Consider the following 16,659-nt stretch of genomic DNA (forward strand, 5'->3'; position numbering starts at 1 on the left):
TTCGGCGGCCGAAGGTCTCGTCCAGAGACGAAACTCACACACTTTCGGCGGCCGAACTTCCTCTTTCGGCGGCCGAAAGTCCTTTTCTAAACCGAAAGCCTAGCTTTCGGGGGCAGGCTTTGGCAGTCGAAACTGCCTCCACAAGGGGTTCGGCGGCCGAACCTTGCTTCGGCAGCCGAACCTGGATTCTCCAGAAAGGCAGAATCCGAGCACAACTCATGCTCTCAGCCTCCAAAAACCTATAAAACACCCATAACATGCATACCAACACTTTTTAACTAGCACATAACATATCTCATGCATATAGGGGCCTATAAACTAGCTCAAAGCCCATAAGAAACTTCAAAACTCATCAAAGCTCATATGATCAACATATGCTCAAACTCATGGTTACACCCCAAAACATGCTATAAAACTCTCTAAAAACTCTTAAAACATACTTTAACCATAAGGGGAGGTGAGGATCCATGCTTACCTCTTGAAGAACTAGAGGATTGATGGTCCAAGCTTGGAGATGGGTGTAAAACTCAATCAAAGTCTCCAAGTGCTCACTTTGCTTCCTTTTGCTCAAAACTCTAAAACAAAGCTCAAAACATGTTAAAACATGCAAGATTTGAGGAAAACATGAAAAATCCTACCAAGGAGAGCTTGAACCTACCGTTGACCTAAAAACAGAGTGTTTTACACCCAAGTCTCGGGCGAAGGGGCTTTTGTAGTGGCCAACCGCCTCTCCTTCGGCGGCCTAACGTGCATGCGAAACCATGCAACTTTTGGCGGCCGAACTTCACCTTCGGCGGCCGAACCTGGCTTTTGTCCCCTTGGTCTTTTCATTTCAAAACTCAATTTTCTTAACTCAAAAACATGAAAACATGATAAAACATTTTAAAAACACCTTAAAAACCTTTCTTATACCCTTAGGGCAAGCTCCGACATCCTCGAATCCCGGATTCCAACGGAAAAGCCGCCGGAACGTAGGAATTCTGATACCGGGGTCTAGCCGGGTATTACATATCTGGTCCTGAAAGTTGTCTTAGGCACATCTGCCTCTCTGTCTCTCAACTGATGATACCCGGATCTCAGATCTATTTTAGAGAAACAACCTGCTCCAGCTAGCTGGTCGAATAGATCATCAATCCTAGGTAAAGGATATCTATTCTTGGTAGTGACCTTGTTTAACTATCTGTAGTCAATACAAAGTCTGAGGGATCCATCCTTCTTTTTGACAAAAAGCACTGGAGCACCCCAAGGTGAGGTACTAGGGCGGATGAAACCCTTATCTACCAAATCCTGTAACTGATCTTTCAACTCTTTTAACTCTGCTGGTGTAACGACCCCGAAATGGACCGTCACTGGCGCTAGGATTCAGGTCGGCTTAAGGCCGCCAGAGCCCGTAGCAAGCCTGTTATACTCTCTGTGTACCTGTAAATCTCATACATGATCATACATTTTTTGTGAAAAATAAAAACTCTTTTTATTCTGTACCAGGGCTTAACCTGTGCATGCACTATCGCTGTACTCAGTACTCTGTACCCCTGACTAGAGCTTGCTCTAGATGGGTGGTTTCATACCTGTTAAGCCTGGTTTTTCACATACTCTGTAAAACATATACATAAACACAGATCATGTACATAACAAAAGATTTACAACACTAACTAAGTCAAGCACAATTCTAACTTTTTATACAACTGTACATCTCTTTAAAATTACATGTCCACTCTAAGCTATTACAAGTCTCTTCTCTCTTCCTGTACTCTGCTGGACTTCCCCTGTACACTGTACAATGAACCTGCAAGACTGGGGTTAAGGGAGTGGGATGAGCTCTATAGCCCAGTGAGTAGAACAGTAAAACAATTCAGTAAAATATGATATGATGGAATGCATCATAACACAGACAATCCACATCAAGAGTAAACCTGTCACCACATAGTCCCAGTAAACCGTGCCAGGCCGTAGACTGGGGTCCTGGTCTTCCTATCCCATATATGTATATGTGTATATAACACCTGTACTTACCATTTACCAAGCATAGACTGTTTGCCTATACCCGCCAGGCCGTAGAATGGGGTCCTGGACATCCTGTACCTGCTAGGCCGTAGAATGGGGTCCTGGACTTCCTGTCTGGAACTACTGGATCATTCAGCATTTACCCACACCAACAATATAGTTATGCAATGCAACATCTTTGTGAGTTCTAATGCAATCAACCTATTGCATAAACATGATGCATGAAAGATGCCAAAAGCAGTTAATGTCTCAATTAAAACGAGTAATAAGTTTAGTTCCACTCACCTCTGGCTGTCTGGACTGACTCTGCAGGTTCTGTAAACTCTGGAGCAGTACTTACTGCTGCTCTCTCTGGTTCCTCTAGTCTGTGTAAGCACAGAAAGACTCAAATGAGGGACCAAACTAGTTTAAAATAAACTCTATTAAACTCCCCAAGAATCCCCTTAATCTCACTCTAAAACTCATGCAAAGCATGCAAAAGAAAAGCTGGACAGGACACTTTCGGCGGCAGGTTCGGCGGCCGAAAGTCCTCTCCAGAGACGAAACTCATGCACCTTCGGCGGCCGAATCTCAATCTTCGGCGGCCGAACCCTTTCGGGGGCAAGTTTCGGGGGCCAAAAGACACTCCAGAGACGAAAGTCTCTAACCTTCGGCGGCACCTTCGGTGGCCGAATCCCCTAAACAGAGCCGAACTTCAAAACTCTCAGGGGCGAGCTGTGGCAGCCAAAGCCACCATGCAAGAGGTTCGACGGCCGAATGCTTCTTCGGCAGCCGAAGCTGAGTTCTTCAAGAACTCAGCTTCGCCCGCAACCTTGCTCCTCCATCCTTTCCTCCTCTCTAAACATGCATAACTCCATTCCTCTCCACACATATACTCCAGTATATGTACAAAGGGGTCTAAAACTATCTAAAAGACCCCAACAAACAACACATCATAACACAAACATGCATAGACCATTAAAACATAAAAAACTCCACTTAACAACCTATACATGTAACTCTACCCTTAACCTCTTTAAGAGCTGTTATAACTCATTAAAACAAGTTTACAAACTTCCCTTACCTCTGGAAAACAGAAGCTCAACAACCTGAACACCAAGCTATGCACCAACTTCTCTTCTCCTTCACTAAACCACCAAACCTTTCTTTTTAACTCAAAAACCTTCAAAACCATTTAAAAAACAACATAATTCTGCATGAGCAGCTAAAAACTTGCAGATGAGTCATGAAAGACGTGGCCTATCCTCTGGCAATGGTTTGGAAGCAACACCTGTCCAAATCAAATGCACAATAGCTGGCTGGCCAACTCAGCTTCGGCTGCCGAATCGCATGCAAAACCATGCAACATTCGGGGGCCGAACCTGAACTTCGGAAGCCGAACATTGGGCACTTTCGGCGGCCAAACTTACCTTCGGCGGCTGAAGTTGGCAAAAGTCCCCATTGTCTTTTCTCTTCAAAAACTCAAATCATTTCAACTTAAAAACCTTAAAACATAACATAATATCTTAGAAAAACATAAATCCTACCCTTTTATAGAATTCCAACATCCCGGATTCCACCGAATAACAGGAATTCTGGTGCCGCATTCTAACCGGGTATTACATTTTCCTCCCCTTAAGAACATTCATCCTCGGATGTTCCTAAACAAACAACAAACACAATAAAAGGAGGAAACTAACCTCAAAACAGATGTGGATACTGCTGGAGTATAGACTCCCGCGTCTCCCAGGTGCACTCTTCCAGATTATGGTGGTTCCACAAAACTTTCACCATCGGAATCTCCTTGTTCCTTAGCTGTCTGATCTGTGTGTCCAGAATCCGTACTGGCTGTTCTACATAAGTGAGATCCCCAAGAATCTCTACATCAAGCTCACTAACCACCTGACCTGGATCTGACACAAATTTTCGTAGCATAGAAACATGAAACACCGGGTGAATCCTCTCCATAGAAGTAGGTAAATCCAGCTTATACGATACATTTCCGATCCTCTGCAAAATCTCAAAGGGTCCAATGTACCGTGGAGCTAACTTACCCTTTTTCCCAAAACGAACCACTCCTTTCATTGGAGACACTTTCAGCAATACCCAATCTCCCTCCTGAAACTCTAACAGTTTCCTGCGAATGTCTGCATAGCTCTTCTGTCTACTCTGTGCTGTTCTGATCCTCTCTCTGATCACAGGCACTGTTCTACTGGTAATTTCTACCAACTCTGGCCCTGCAAGAGCCTTCTCTCCTATCTCTTCCCAGCAAACAGGTGATCTGCACTTCCTCCCATATAATGCTTCATAAGGAGCCATCCCAATGCTAGCATGATGACTGTTATTGTAGGCAAACTCCACCAAAGGTAGATGCTGCCTCCAAGAACCGCCAAAGTCTAACACACACATCCTGAGCATATCCTCTATGGTCTGGATGGTCCTCTCTGACTGTCCATCAGTCTGTGGGTGGAAAGCCGTACTAAAATGTAATCTCGTGCCCATTGCACTCTGCAGACTTCGCCAAAATCTGGAGGTAAACTGAGGTCCTCTGTCTGAAACTATAGACACTGGGACTCCATGCAATCTCACTATCTCATCCAGATAAACCTGTGCCAACTTATCCACATAATAGTTACTCCTAACTGGAATGAAATGAGCAGATTTCGTGAGTCTGTCCATAATCACCCATATAGAGTCTATCCTGTTGGATGCTGCTGGTAAGCCCACTATAAAATCCATAGCTATGTTTTCCCATTTCCATTCTGGAATCGGCAGTGGGTTAAGCATTCCAGCCGGCTTCTGATGTTCTAATTTCACCCGCTGACAAGTCTCACAGGCTGTCACAAACTGCGCCACTTCTTTCTTCATGGCTGGCCACCAATATACCCTCTTCAGATCCTGATACATCTTGGTGGCTCCTGGGTGAACACTATACCTCGCATTATGAGCTTCCCTCATAATGTCTTCCTTCAGACTACTACTAGCTGGTACACAAAGGCGACTCCCATAGCGAAGAATCCCTTGGCCATCAAATCTGAACTCCGCACTATTGCCTGACTGAACAGTCCTGGCAATTTTCATTAACTCAGGGTCCTCATGCTGTCCGAAGCTATCTGCTCTAGAAACACTGGTGTCACTCTCATTTGCGCTATCAACGCACCTGTACCAGACAATTCTAGCTGTAATCCCTCATCGATGAGCTTATAAAGCTCCATCACTACTGGTCTCCGCTCCGCCGCTATATGAGATAAACTGCCTAGTGACTTCCGGCTTAGGGCGTCTGCCACAACATTCGCCTTACCCGGGTGATACTGGATCTTACAATCATAATCACTGAGCAATTCTACCCATCTTCTCTGCCTCAAATTCAGTTCTCTCTGGCTCAAGATGTACTGTAAACTCTTGTGATCAGTAAAGATCTCGCATTTAACCCCGTAGAGATAATGCCTCCACATCTTGAGTGCAAAGATAACTGCTGCCATCTCAAGTGTAATACCCGGTTAGAATCCGGCACCGGAATTCCTATTGTCTGGTGGAATCCGGGGTGTTGGGATTCTATATAAGGGAAGGAGTTATGTTTTCTCAGTGTTATGAGGTGTTTTCTGGTTTTACAGTTCTGTAGTTTTGAGTTGAAATGACCCAAGGCAGAGGAGCCAAGTTCGGCCGCCGAAGATAAGTTCACAGATAAGTTCCTGGATCTGCTTCAGTACGTGGGTCAAGCCTATGATACTGATCAGAAGAAAGCAAGGAGATATACTATGAGACTGCATCTCAGGTATGCTTCCTTGATTCTTCCAGCAGAAAAGGAGAGTTTCCATACCATAATAGACGCAGCCAGGAAGATGGAAGCTAGTGCCAATATTCAGAAACAGTCAAAGGCACAGGCTTCGGGTTCTAAAGCCCCCACACCAAGCAGTAAACGATGGGATAGAGCCAAAGGAACAAAGAGTAAGTTCTGGAGTAAAGTCAAGTCAGGTCTGGGAATAGGTAGTGGCTCAAGCTCTGGCACAGCTTCAGTCTGCAGACGATGCGGAAAACCACACGGAGGAATTTGTCGGTTGGGATCTACAGCTTGTTTTCGATGTGGACAGGAAGGGCATATTGCTCGGGATTGTCCGCAGATGACTTTTGCACCATCCCAGCAGATGAGTTCAGGCAGTGTGGTACAGCCAGTTGTACGGCCAGCAGCTCCAGTCATGCCTCAGACTAGTGGCAAAGGTAGAGGGAGAGGGGTAGCCTCTACTTCAGCAGCAGGCTCCCGAGGTGGAAATCCGATAGCCCCAGCACGGATTTTCACAGTGACACAGGAGGAGGCTAACACGTCGAACACAGTGGTGTCAGGTAATCTCATCATTGGGTGTTCAGATGTGTATGCTTTGATGGACCCCGGTGCTTCTCATTCCTTTATTGCTTCGAGAGCCATAGAGCGATTGGGTTTGATCAGCTCTGAGTTAGAGTATCCTCTCTGGGTCAGTGGACCTAGATGTGACCCATCAGTGGCAGTGTCAGTCTGTCGTTTCAGTCCAATATTCATAGAGAGTAGATGCCTTCCAGCTGACCTTGTGGTTCTAGATTTGACGGATTTTGATGTCATTCTAGGGATGGATTGGTTATCTACATATAGTGCTACGTTGGACTGTCGAGAGAAGCTAGTGAGTCTCAGAGACCAGGATGGGTCAGAGTGTGTCTTCAGAGGAGACAGGAGAGGTACACCCAGAGGTATGATTTCAGCCCTTCAGGCTCGTCGTTTGCTTAGGAGGGGTTGTCAGGGGTTTCTAGCTCATGTGAGAGAGCTAGATAGTCAGGTGAGGGAACCAGCCACAGTACCAGTAGTCCGAGAGTTTCTCGATGTGTTTCCAGACGACTTACCAGGACTACCACCTGATAGGGAGATAGGGTTTGAAATTGAATTACTGCCAGGTACCAGACCTATCTCTATTCCTCCCTACAGGATGGCGCCAGCTGAGTTAACAGAGTTGAAAGAACAGTTGCAGGACTTGGTAGATAAGGGGTTCATCCGCCCTAGTACCTCACCTTGGGGTGCTCCAGTGCTCTTTGTCAGAAAGAAGGATGGATCCCTCAGACTTTGTATCGACTACAGACAGTTGAACAAGGTCACTATCAAGAATAGGTATCCCTTACCTAGGATTGATGATCTATTTGACCAGCTAGCTGGAGCAGGTTGTTTCTCGAAAATAGATCTAAGATCTGGGTATCATCAGTTGAGAGTCAGAGAGGCAGATGTGCCTAAGACAGCTTTCCAGACCAGATATGGGCATTATGAGTTCTTAGTGATGCCGTTCGGGTTGACTAACGCCCCTGCAGCATTTATGGATCTCATGAACAGGGTATTCAGTGAGTTTCTGGATCACTTTGTCATTGTGTTTATCGATGATATCTTAGTGTATTCCAGAGATGCAGAGGAGCATGCCCAGCATCTGAGGATAGTTTTGCAGACACTGAGAGAGCATGGTTTATATGCCAAGTTCTCGAAGTGTGAGTTTTGGTTACGGAGCATTGCCTTCTTGGGACATGTGGTATCAGCAGAGGGTATTGAGGTAGACCCCAAGAAGATAGAGGCTGTAGTTAACTGGCCCAGACCCACAACAGTGACTGAGATTAAAAGCTTTCTGGGACTGGCAGGTTACTACAGGAGGTTCGTTCAGAACTTCTCAAAGATAGCAGCTCCTATGACCAAATTGACTCAGAAGAACCAGAAGTTTATCTGGTCAGACCAGTGTGAAGAGAGCTTTGAGGAGCTCAAGAGGAGATTGACAACAGCACCAGTGTTAGCTCTGCCTGTCAGTAATGAAGAGTTCACAGTGTTCTGTGATGCATCTCGAGTGGGATTGGGTTGTGTATTGATGCAGAGTGATCGAGTAATAGCTTATGCTTCTAGACAGTTGAAGAACGAGTTGAATTACCCTACCCATGACCTAGAGATGGCAGCAGTTATCTTTGCACTTAAGATGTGGCGGCATTACCTCTACGGGGTTAAATGCGAGATCTTCACCGATCACAAGAGTTTACAGTACATCTTGAGTCAGAGAGAGCTGAATTTGCGGCAGAGAAGGTGGGTCGAATTGCTCAGTGATTATGATTGTAAAATCCAGTATCACCCGGGTAAGGCGAATGTTGTCGCAGACGCCCTAAGCCGGAAGTCACTAGGCAGTTTATCCCATATAGCAGCAGAGCGGAGACCAGTTGTGATGGAGCTTTATAAGCTCTTTGACGAGGGATTACAGCTAGAGTTGTCGGGTACAGGTGCGTTGATAGCACAGATGAGAGTGACACCTGTGTTTCTGGAGCAGATAGCTCAAAGACAGCATGAGGACCCTGAGTTAATGAAACTTGCCAGGACTGTTCAGTCAGGCAATAGTGCAGAGTTCAGATTTGACAGCAAAGGGATCCTTCGCTATGGGAGTCGACTTTGTGTACCAGATAAGGGCAGTGTGAAGGAAGACATTATGAGGGAAGCTCATAATGCGAGGTATAGTGTTCACCCAGGAGCCACCAAGATGTATCAGGATCTGAAAAGGGTCTATTGGTGGCCAGCCATGAAGAAAGAAGTGGCGCAGTTCGTGACAGCCTGTGAGGGTTGTCAGAGGGTGAAATTAGAGCATCAGAAACCAGCCGGAATGCTTAACCCATTACCGATTCTAGAGTGGAAATGGGAGAACATAGCCATGGATTTTGTAGTGGGTTTACCAGTAGCGTCCAACAGAATAGACTCGATATGGGTGATTGTGGACAGACTCACGAAATCTGCTCATTTTCTTCCAGTACGGAGTAACTATTCTGTGGATAAGTTAGCACAGGTCTATCTGGATGAGATAGTGAGATTACATAGAGTTCCAGTGTCTATAGTTTCAGACAGAGGACCTCAGTTTACCTCCCGCTTTTGGCGAAGTCTGCAAAGTGCGATGGGCACGAGATTAGATTTTAGTACTGCTTTCCACCCACAGACTGATGGACAGTCAGAAAGGACCATCCAGACCATAGAGGATATGCTTCGACTATGTGTGTTAGACTTTGGCGGTTCTTGGAGGCAGCATCTACCTTTGGTGGAGTTTGCCTACAATAACAGCCATCATGCGAGCATCGGGATGGCTCCTTATGAAGCTTTGTATGGGAGGAAGTGCAGATCCCCTGTTTGCTGGGAAGAGGTAGGAGAGAAGGCTCTTGCAGGGCCAGAGTTAGTAGACATTACCAGTAGAATGGTGCCCATGATCAGAGAGAGAATCAGAACAGCGCAGAATAGACAGAAAAGTTATGCAGACGTTCGCAGAAAGCAGTTAGAGTTTCAAGAGGGTAATTGGGTATTGCTGAAAGTGTCTCCAATGAAAGGAGTGGTTCGTTTTGGAAAGAAAGGTAAATTGGCTCCACGGTACATTGGACCCTTTGAGGTGTTGCAGAGGATCGGAAATGTGTCGTATAAGCTGGATTTACCTGCTTCTATGGAGAGAATTCACCCGGTATTTCATGTTTCTATGCTACGACAGTTTGTGTCAGATCCGAATCAGGTTCTGAGTGAGCCTGAGGTGGAGATTCATACGGATCTCACCTATATAGAGCAGCCAGTGCGGATTCTGGACACGCAGATCAGACAGCTAAGGAACAAGGAGATTCCGATGGTGAAAGTTCTATGGAACCACCATAATCTAGAAGAGTACACCTGGGAGACGCGGGAGTCTATGCTCCAGCAGTATCCATATTTGTTTTAAGGTTAGTTTTCTCCGTTTCATGTTTTCATTGTGTGTTTTCAGAACATTCGAGGACGAATGTTCTTAAGGAGGGGAGAATGTAATACCCGGTTAGAATCCGGCACCGGAATTCCTATTGTCTGGTGGAATCCGGGGTGTTGGGATTCTATATAAGGGAAGGAGTTATGTTTTCTCAGTGTTATGAGGTGTTTTCTGGTTTTACAGTTCTGTAGTTTTGAGTTGAAATGACCCAAGGCAGAGGAGCCAAGTTCGGCCGCCGAAGATAAGTTCGGCCGCCGAAAGTGCCCAATGTTCGGCTTCCGAAGGTAAGTTCGGCCCCCGAATGTTGCATGGTTTTGCATGCGATTGGGCAGCCGAAACAGAGTTGGCCAGCCAGCTGTTGGGTATCCTTAGTCAGCATTTTGGACAGGTGTTATGTCCAATTTGTTGCCAGACGTTTGGCCACGTCTCTCCTGGTTTATTTGCTGAGTTTGAGCAGCTCATGCAGAGTATTTTGATCATTCACAAGGGGGTTGACTGTTTTGAAGCAAAACGTTAAGTTTGTGAGAGTTTGAGAGTTTGAGGAGAGTTGGTTCGTTTTTCTTAGTTCAGAGTGTTCAGCTTCTTGTTACAGGAGGTAAGTAATGCTCTTGAACCTGTTTATGTGTTTTCTGAAGGTTTTATGGAAGTTAAGGGAGAGAGATGCATGTTTAAATGAGAAGTAGTGGTTTTGATGAGTTATGCATGTATACATGTTTCTGTGTTATGTTTGATTTGTTGTTTGGGGTTATTAGATAGTTTTGGACCCCTGTGATCATATACATGAGTATATGTGTGGTGAGGAGTTGGAGTATATATGGTTTGAGTGGTTGAAGGGAAGGAGAAGATGGTTTGCCGTTGAAGCTGAGTTCGGGATGAACTCAGGTTCGGCAGCCGAAGGTTCATTCGGCCGCCGAACCTCTTGCATGGTGGCTTGGCTGCCACAGCTTGCCCCTGCGTGTTTTTGTATGTTCGGCTCTGTTTGAGGGATTCGGCCGCCGAAGGTGCCGCCGAAGGTGCTTGAGTTTCGTCTCTGGAGAGGACATTCGGCCGCCGAACCTGCCGCCGAAAGTGTCCTGTCTAGCTTTCTTTTGCATGCTTTGCATGGATAGTTGAGTGTGTTTAAGGGGATTCTTGGGGAGTTTAATAGAGTTGTTCTTAAGCTAGGTTTGGTCCCTCATTTGAGTCCATCTGTATAGGTACAGACCAGAGGAACCAGAGAGAGCAGCAGTGAGTACTGCTCCAGAGGTTCAGAGCCTGCAGAGTCAGTCAGTCCAGATAGCCAGAGGTGAGTGGAACTAAACTTATGACTTTTAATTGAACCACAAACTGCTTTTAGCATATCTCATGCATCATGTTTATGCCATAGGTTGATTGCATTAGTGTTCACGAATATGTTGCATTGCATCGTTATTTGGTGATGTGAGTGAATGCTGAAGGATCCAATAGTCTCAGACAGGAAGTCCAGGAGCCTTTGACTACGCCCTGGCAGGTATAGAGAAGTCCAGGAGCCTTTGACTACGCCCTGGCAGGTATATAGTAAAGTCCAGGAGCCTTTGACTACGCCCTGGCAATGGTAAGTACACAGGTGTTATATACACATATACATATATGACAGGAAGACCAGGTGCTCGATTCTACGCCCTGGCACAGAGTTACTGGGACTATGTGGTGACAGGTTTACTCTTGATGTGGCTTGTCTGTGATATGGTGCATTCCATGAGATCATATTTTACTGAGATGTTTTACTGTTCTACTCACTGGGCTATAGAGCTCATCCCACTCCCTTAACCCCAGTTTTGCAGGTTCAGTGTACAGTGTACAGGGACAGTCCAGCAGAGTACAGGAAAAGTAAAGAGATCTGTAATAGCTTAGAGTGGACATGTAATATTAAAGAGATGTAATAGTTGTTGCTTGACCTAGTGATGTATGTTTTGTACATGATCTGTATTTGTATATATATATATGTTTTCCTGTATGTGAAAACCAGGCTTAACAGGTATGAGTTCACCCATCTAGAGCAAGCTCTAGCCAGGGATACAGAGTACAGAGTACATGAGTACAGAGTACAGAGATAGTGCATGCACAGGTTAAGCCTTGGTTCAGAAAAGAGTTTTATTTTCACAGAAAATGTATGATCATGTATGAGATTTACAGGTACACAGAGAGTATAGCAGGCTTGCTACGGGTTCTGGCGGCCTTAAGCCGACCTGAATCCTAGCGCCGGTGACGGTCCATTTTGGGGTCGTTACATCAAGGTCATGGGTGGGGTAATTCAACTCGTGCTTCTTCAACTGTCTAGAAGCATAAGCAATCACCCTATCCTTCTGCATCAAAACACAACCCAATCCCACTCGAGATGCGTCACAGAACACTGTGAAATCCTCATCACTAACAGACAGAGCTAGCACTGGTGCTGTAGTCAATCTCCTCTTGAGTTCTTCAAAGCTTTCTTCACACTGGTCCAACCAGATAAACTTCTGATTTTTCTGAGTCAGTTTGGTCATAGGAGCTGCTATCTTCGAGAAGTCCTGTACGAACCTCCTGTAGTAACCTGCCAGTCCCAAAAAGCTTTTAATCTCAGTCACTGTAGTGGGTCTGGGCCAGTTAGCTACAGCCTCTATCTTCTTGGGGTCTACCTCAATTCCATCTGTTGATACTACATGTCCCAAGAAGGAAATGCTCCTCAACCAAAACTCACACTTAGAGAACTTGGCATATAAACCATGCTCTCTCAGTGTCTGCAGAACTATCCTCAGATGCTGGGCATGCTCCTCTGCTTCTCTGGAATACACTAAGATGTCATCGATAAAGACAATCACAAAGTGATCCAGAAACTCGCTGAAAACTCTGTTCATGAGATCCATGAATGCTGCAGGGGCATTAGTCAACCCGAACGGCATTACTAAGAACTCATAGTGCCCATATCTGGTCCTGAAAGCTGTCTTAGGCACATCTGCCTCTCTAACTCTCAACTGATGATATCCGGATCTCAGATCTATTTTAGAGAAACAACCTGCTCCAGCTAGCTGGTCAAATAGATCATCAATCCTAGGCAAAGGATATCTATTCTTGGTAGTGACCTTGTTTAACTGTCTATAGTCAATACAAAGTCTGAGGGATCCATCCTTCTTCTTGACAAAGAGCACTGGAGCACCCTAAGGTGAGGTACTAGGACGGATGAAACCCTTATCTACTAAATCCTGCAACTACTCTTTCAACTCTTTTAACTCTGCTGGCGCCATCCTGTAGGGAGGAATAAAGATAGGTCTGGTACCAGGCAACAATTCAATTTCAAACTCTATCTCCCTACTAGGCGGTAGTCCTGTTAAGTCATCTGGGAACACATCTGGAAACTCTTGAACTACTGATATCGAAGCTGGTTCCCTAACCTAACTGTCTAGCTCTCTCACATGAGCTAGAAACCCCTGACAACCCCTCCTAAGCAAACGACGAGCCTGAAGGGCTGAAATCAGACCTCTGGGTATACCTCTCCTATCTCCTCTGAAGACACACTCCGACCCATCCTGGTCTCTGAGACTAACTACCTTGTCTCTACAGTCCAAGGTAGCACCATATGTAGATAACCAATCCATCCCTAGAATGACGTCAAAATCTGTCAAATCTAGAACCACAAGGTCAGCTGAAAGGTATCTACCCTCTATGAACACTGAACTGAAACGACAGACCGGCATTGCCACTGATGGGTCGCATTTGGGTCCACTGACCCAGAGAGGATACTCTAACTCAGAACTGATCAAACCCAATCTCTGTATGGCTCTCGAAGCAATAAAGGAATGAGAAGCACCGGGGTCCATCAAAGCATATACATCTGAACACCCAATGATGAGATTACCTGACACCACTGTGTTCGATGTATTAGCCTCCTCCTGAGTCACAGTGAAAATCCGTGCTGGGGCTACTGGATTTCCACCTCGGGAACCTGCTGCTGACGTAGAGGCTGCCCCTCTTCCTCTACCTCTGCCACTACTCTGAGGCATGGCTGGAGCCACTGGCTGCCCTATTGGCTGTGCTACACTGCCTGAACTCATCTGCTGGGAAGGTGCAATAGTCACCTGAGGACACTCTCGAGCAAAATGCCCTACCTGTCCACATCTAAAACAGGCTGAAGATCCCAACTGACAAGCTCCTCTGTGTGGTCTCCCATATCTCCTACATGCTGGAATAGCTGTGCCAGAGCTTGAGCCACTACCCATTCCCAGACCAGACTTGACTTTACTCCAGAACCTATTCTTTGTTCCTTTTGCTTTATCCCATCTTTTGCTTCTTGAAGTGCCTGAACTGGGGGCCTTAGAACCCGAAGCCTGTGCCTTTGACTGTTTCTGAATATTGGCACTAGCTTCCATCTTCCTGGCTGCATCCACTATAGTGTGTAAACTATCCTTTTCTGCTGGAAGAATCAAGGAAGAATACCTGGGATGAAGTCTCATGGTATATCTCCTTGCCTTCTTCTGATCAGTATCATAGGCCTGACCCACGTACTGAAGCAAATCCAGGAACTTATCTGTAAATTCATCAACACTCATTTCATATGTCTGTCTCAACTGTTCAAACTCTATTATCTTCATCTCCCTGGAGCTATCAGGAAAAGCCCACCCTGTAAACTCATTGGCGAACTCTTCCCACGACATACTGTTCATTCTGGGCTCTATATAGTTATTGAACCATTCCCGAGCCTTCTTACACTTTAGTGTAAACCCCGCCATCTCAATGGCTCTGCTATCATCTGCACCCAACTCACCAGTAATTATCCTCACAGTTCTCAGGTACTCAAATGGATCATCTCCTATATTGAACTTAGGAGCATCCAATTTCAGATACTCTGTCATCTTCACCTTACTTCCAGATGAACTAGGTGGAGGTATTTGGGCAATAGGGGCTACTGGTTCTGTTTGTGGTGGTGGGGGTACTGGTTCATTTAGTTCTGGGTGTGCTGCACTTGGATGGATAGGGGAGGGTGGATACATAGGATATGGTGGGTAATAGTAAGGATATGGCATATATGGCATGTATGTAGGATATGGGTCAAATCGAGAGTACTCTGACATACCCTCCATCGGATACTCTGGATCCTGGGAAACAGCTGGATAATCAAAACCTGAGGCCTGAACGCCTCCCTGGGATTCTCCCATACCTTCATCCATAGACGGATCAGTCTCCATGGCCTCCCTCACTTCCTCTGATCTACCTCCTCTAACAATCCCTCTTCTGCTCTCGTCCACAGACCTTCTAGGGTCTATTGACATGCCTTCCCTGCTAGATCTCTGAGACTTTGCCCTCGGCAATGCAGGAGGACGAGCAGCTAATCCCTCACTATCTGATGGGACTCCAGTCAATCGAGCTGATCGACGAGTTCCTCGCATCCTAACTCTCTGAAAAACAACACATACCATAGCATATCAGCACATAAACATATATCTCAATCATAATACACATGCATATGCATTTCATAGCATCAAATTGACAGGACTCCACATCCTATCCTAGTGGACATGATTTCCTATTGTGCTTGACCAACTGTAGTCTCTATGAGCCCGACACTCTCTCTATAGGTCCGATCATATGAACCTAGGGCTCTGATACCAATCTATAACGACCCCGAAATGGACCGTCACCGGTGCTAGGATTCAGGTCGGCTTAAGGCTGCCAGAGCCCGTAGCAAGCTTGTTATACTCTCTGTGTACCTGTAAATCTCATACATGATCATACATTTTTTGTGAAAAATAAAAACTCTTTTTATTCTGTACCAGGGCTTAACCTGTGCATGCACTATCTCTGTACTCAGTACTCTGTACCCCTGACTAGAGCTTGCTCTAGATGGGTGGTTTCATACCTGTTAAGCCTGGTTTTTCACATACTCTGTAAAACATATACATAAACACAGATCATGTACATAACAAAAGATTTACAACACTAACTAAGTCAAGCACAATTCTAACTTTATATACAATTGTACATCTCTTTAAAATTATATGTCCACTCTAAGCTATTACAAGTCTCTTCTCTGTTCCTGTACTTTGCTGGACTTCCCCTGTACACTGTACAATGAACCTGCAAGACTGGGGTTAAGGGAGTGGGATGAGCTCTATAGCCCAGTGAGTAGAACAGTAAAACAATTCAGTAAAATATGATCTGATGGAATGCATCATAACACAGACAATCCACATCAAGAGTAAACCTGTCACCACATAGTCCTAGTAAACCGTGCCAGGCCGTAGACTGGGGTCCTGGTCTTCCTGTCCCATATATGTATATGTGTATATAACACCTGTACTTACCATTTACCAAGCATAGACTGTTTGCCTATACCCGCCAGGTCGTAGAATGGGGTCCTGGACTTCCTGTACCTGCCAGGCCGTAGAATGGGGTCCTGGACTTCCTGTCTGGAACTATTGGATCATTCAGCATTTACCCACTGACAGGAGCGGTTGTCGAAGCCGGTCAAAAATAACCTTCTTGGTTACCTACAAATACAACTGTAGACAGTGATGAAGGATCGTATCCACAGAGAATTGATTACCTATTTATTTATCTTAATCAAGACCAATCAAACCAATTGAAAGCACAAGTGAAAGCAAGTGATTGCAAATAGAACAAAAGTAAAGTGCAAGGAAAGTAAAAAGGGGGTTTTGAGATGATTTGATTAACAACTAATGAAAACAATTAAAACAGCAAGTAATCTAAAATAAAGAGAGAAATCAATAAGAGAAAGGTCTAGTTGAAGATATGGATCCACTTTGGTTGTTTGGGTTGATCATTGAAACATGGTAATCTTGATTAACTCAATAGGTTGGTTATGGGGGTGGAAGACGCTTCTCACCACCATGTCTTTCCTTATGAATAAACTGATTAGGGAACGTCCTCTAACCAATTACTAATCAACAAATTGCCAAGGAACGTCCTTGGGCCATAG

The sequence above is a fragment of the Manihot esculenta genome, chromosome 14 (genome assembly GCF_001659605.2).
Source record: "Manihot esculenta cultivar AM560-2 chromosome 14, M.esculenta_v8, whole genome shotgun sequence".
Lineage (NCBI taxonomy): Eukaryota > Viridiplantae > Streptophyta > Magnoliopsida > Malpighiales > Euphorbiaceae > Manihot > Manihot esculenta.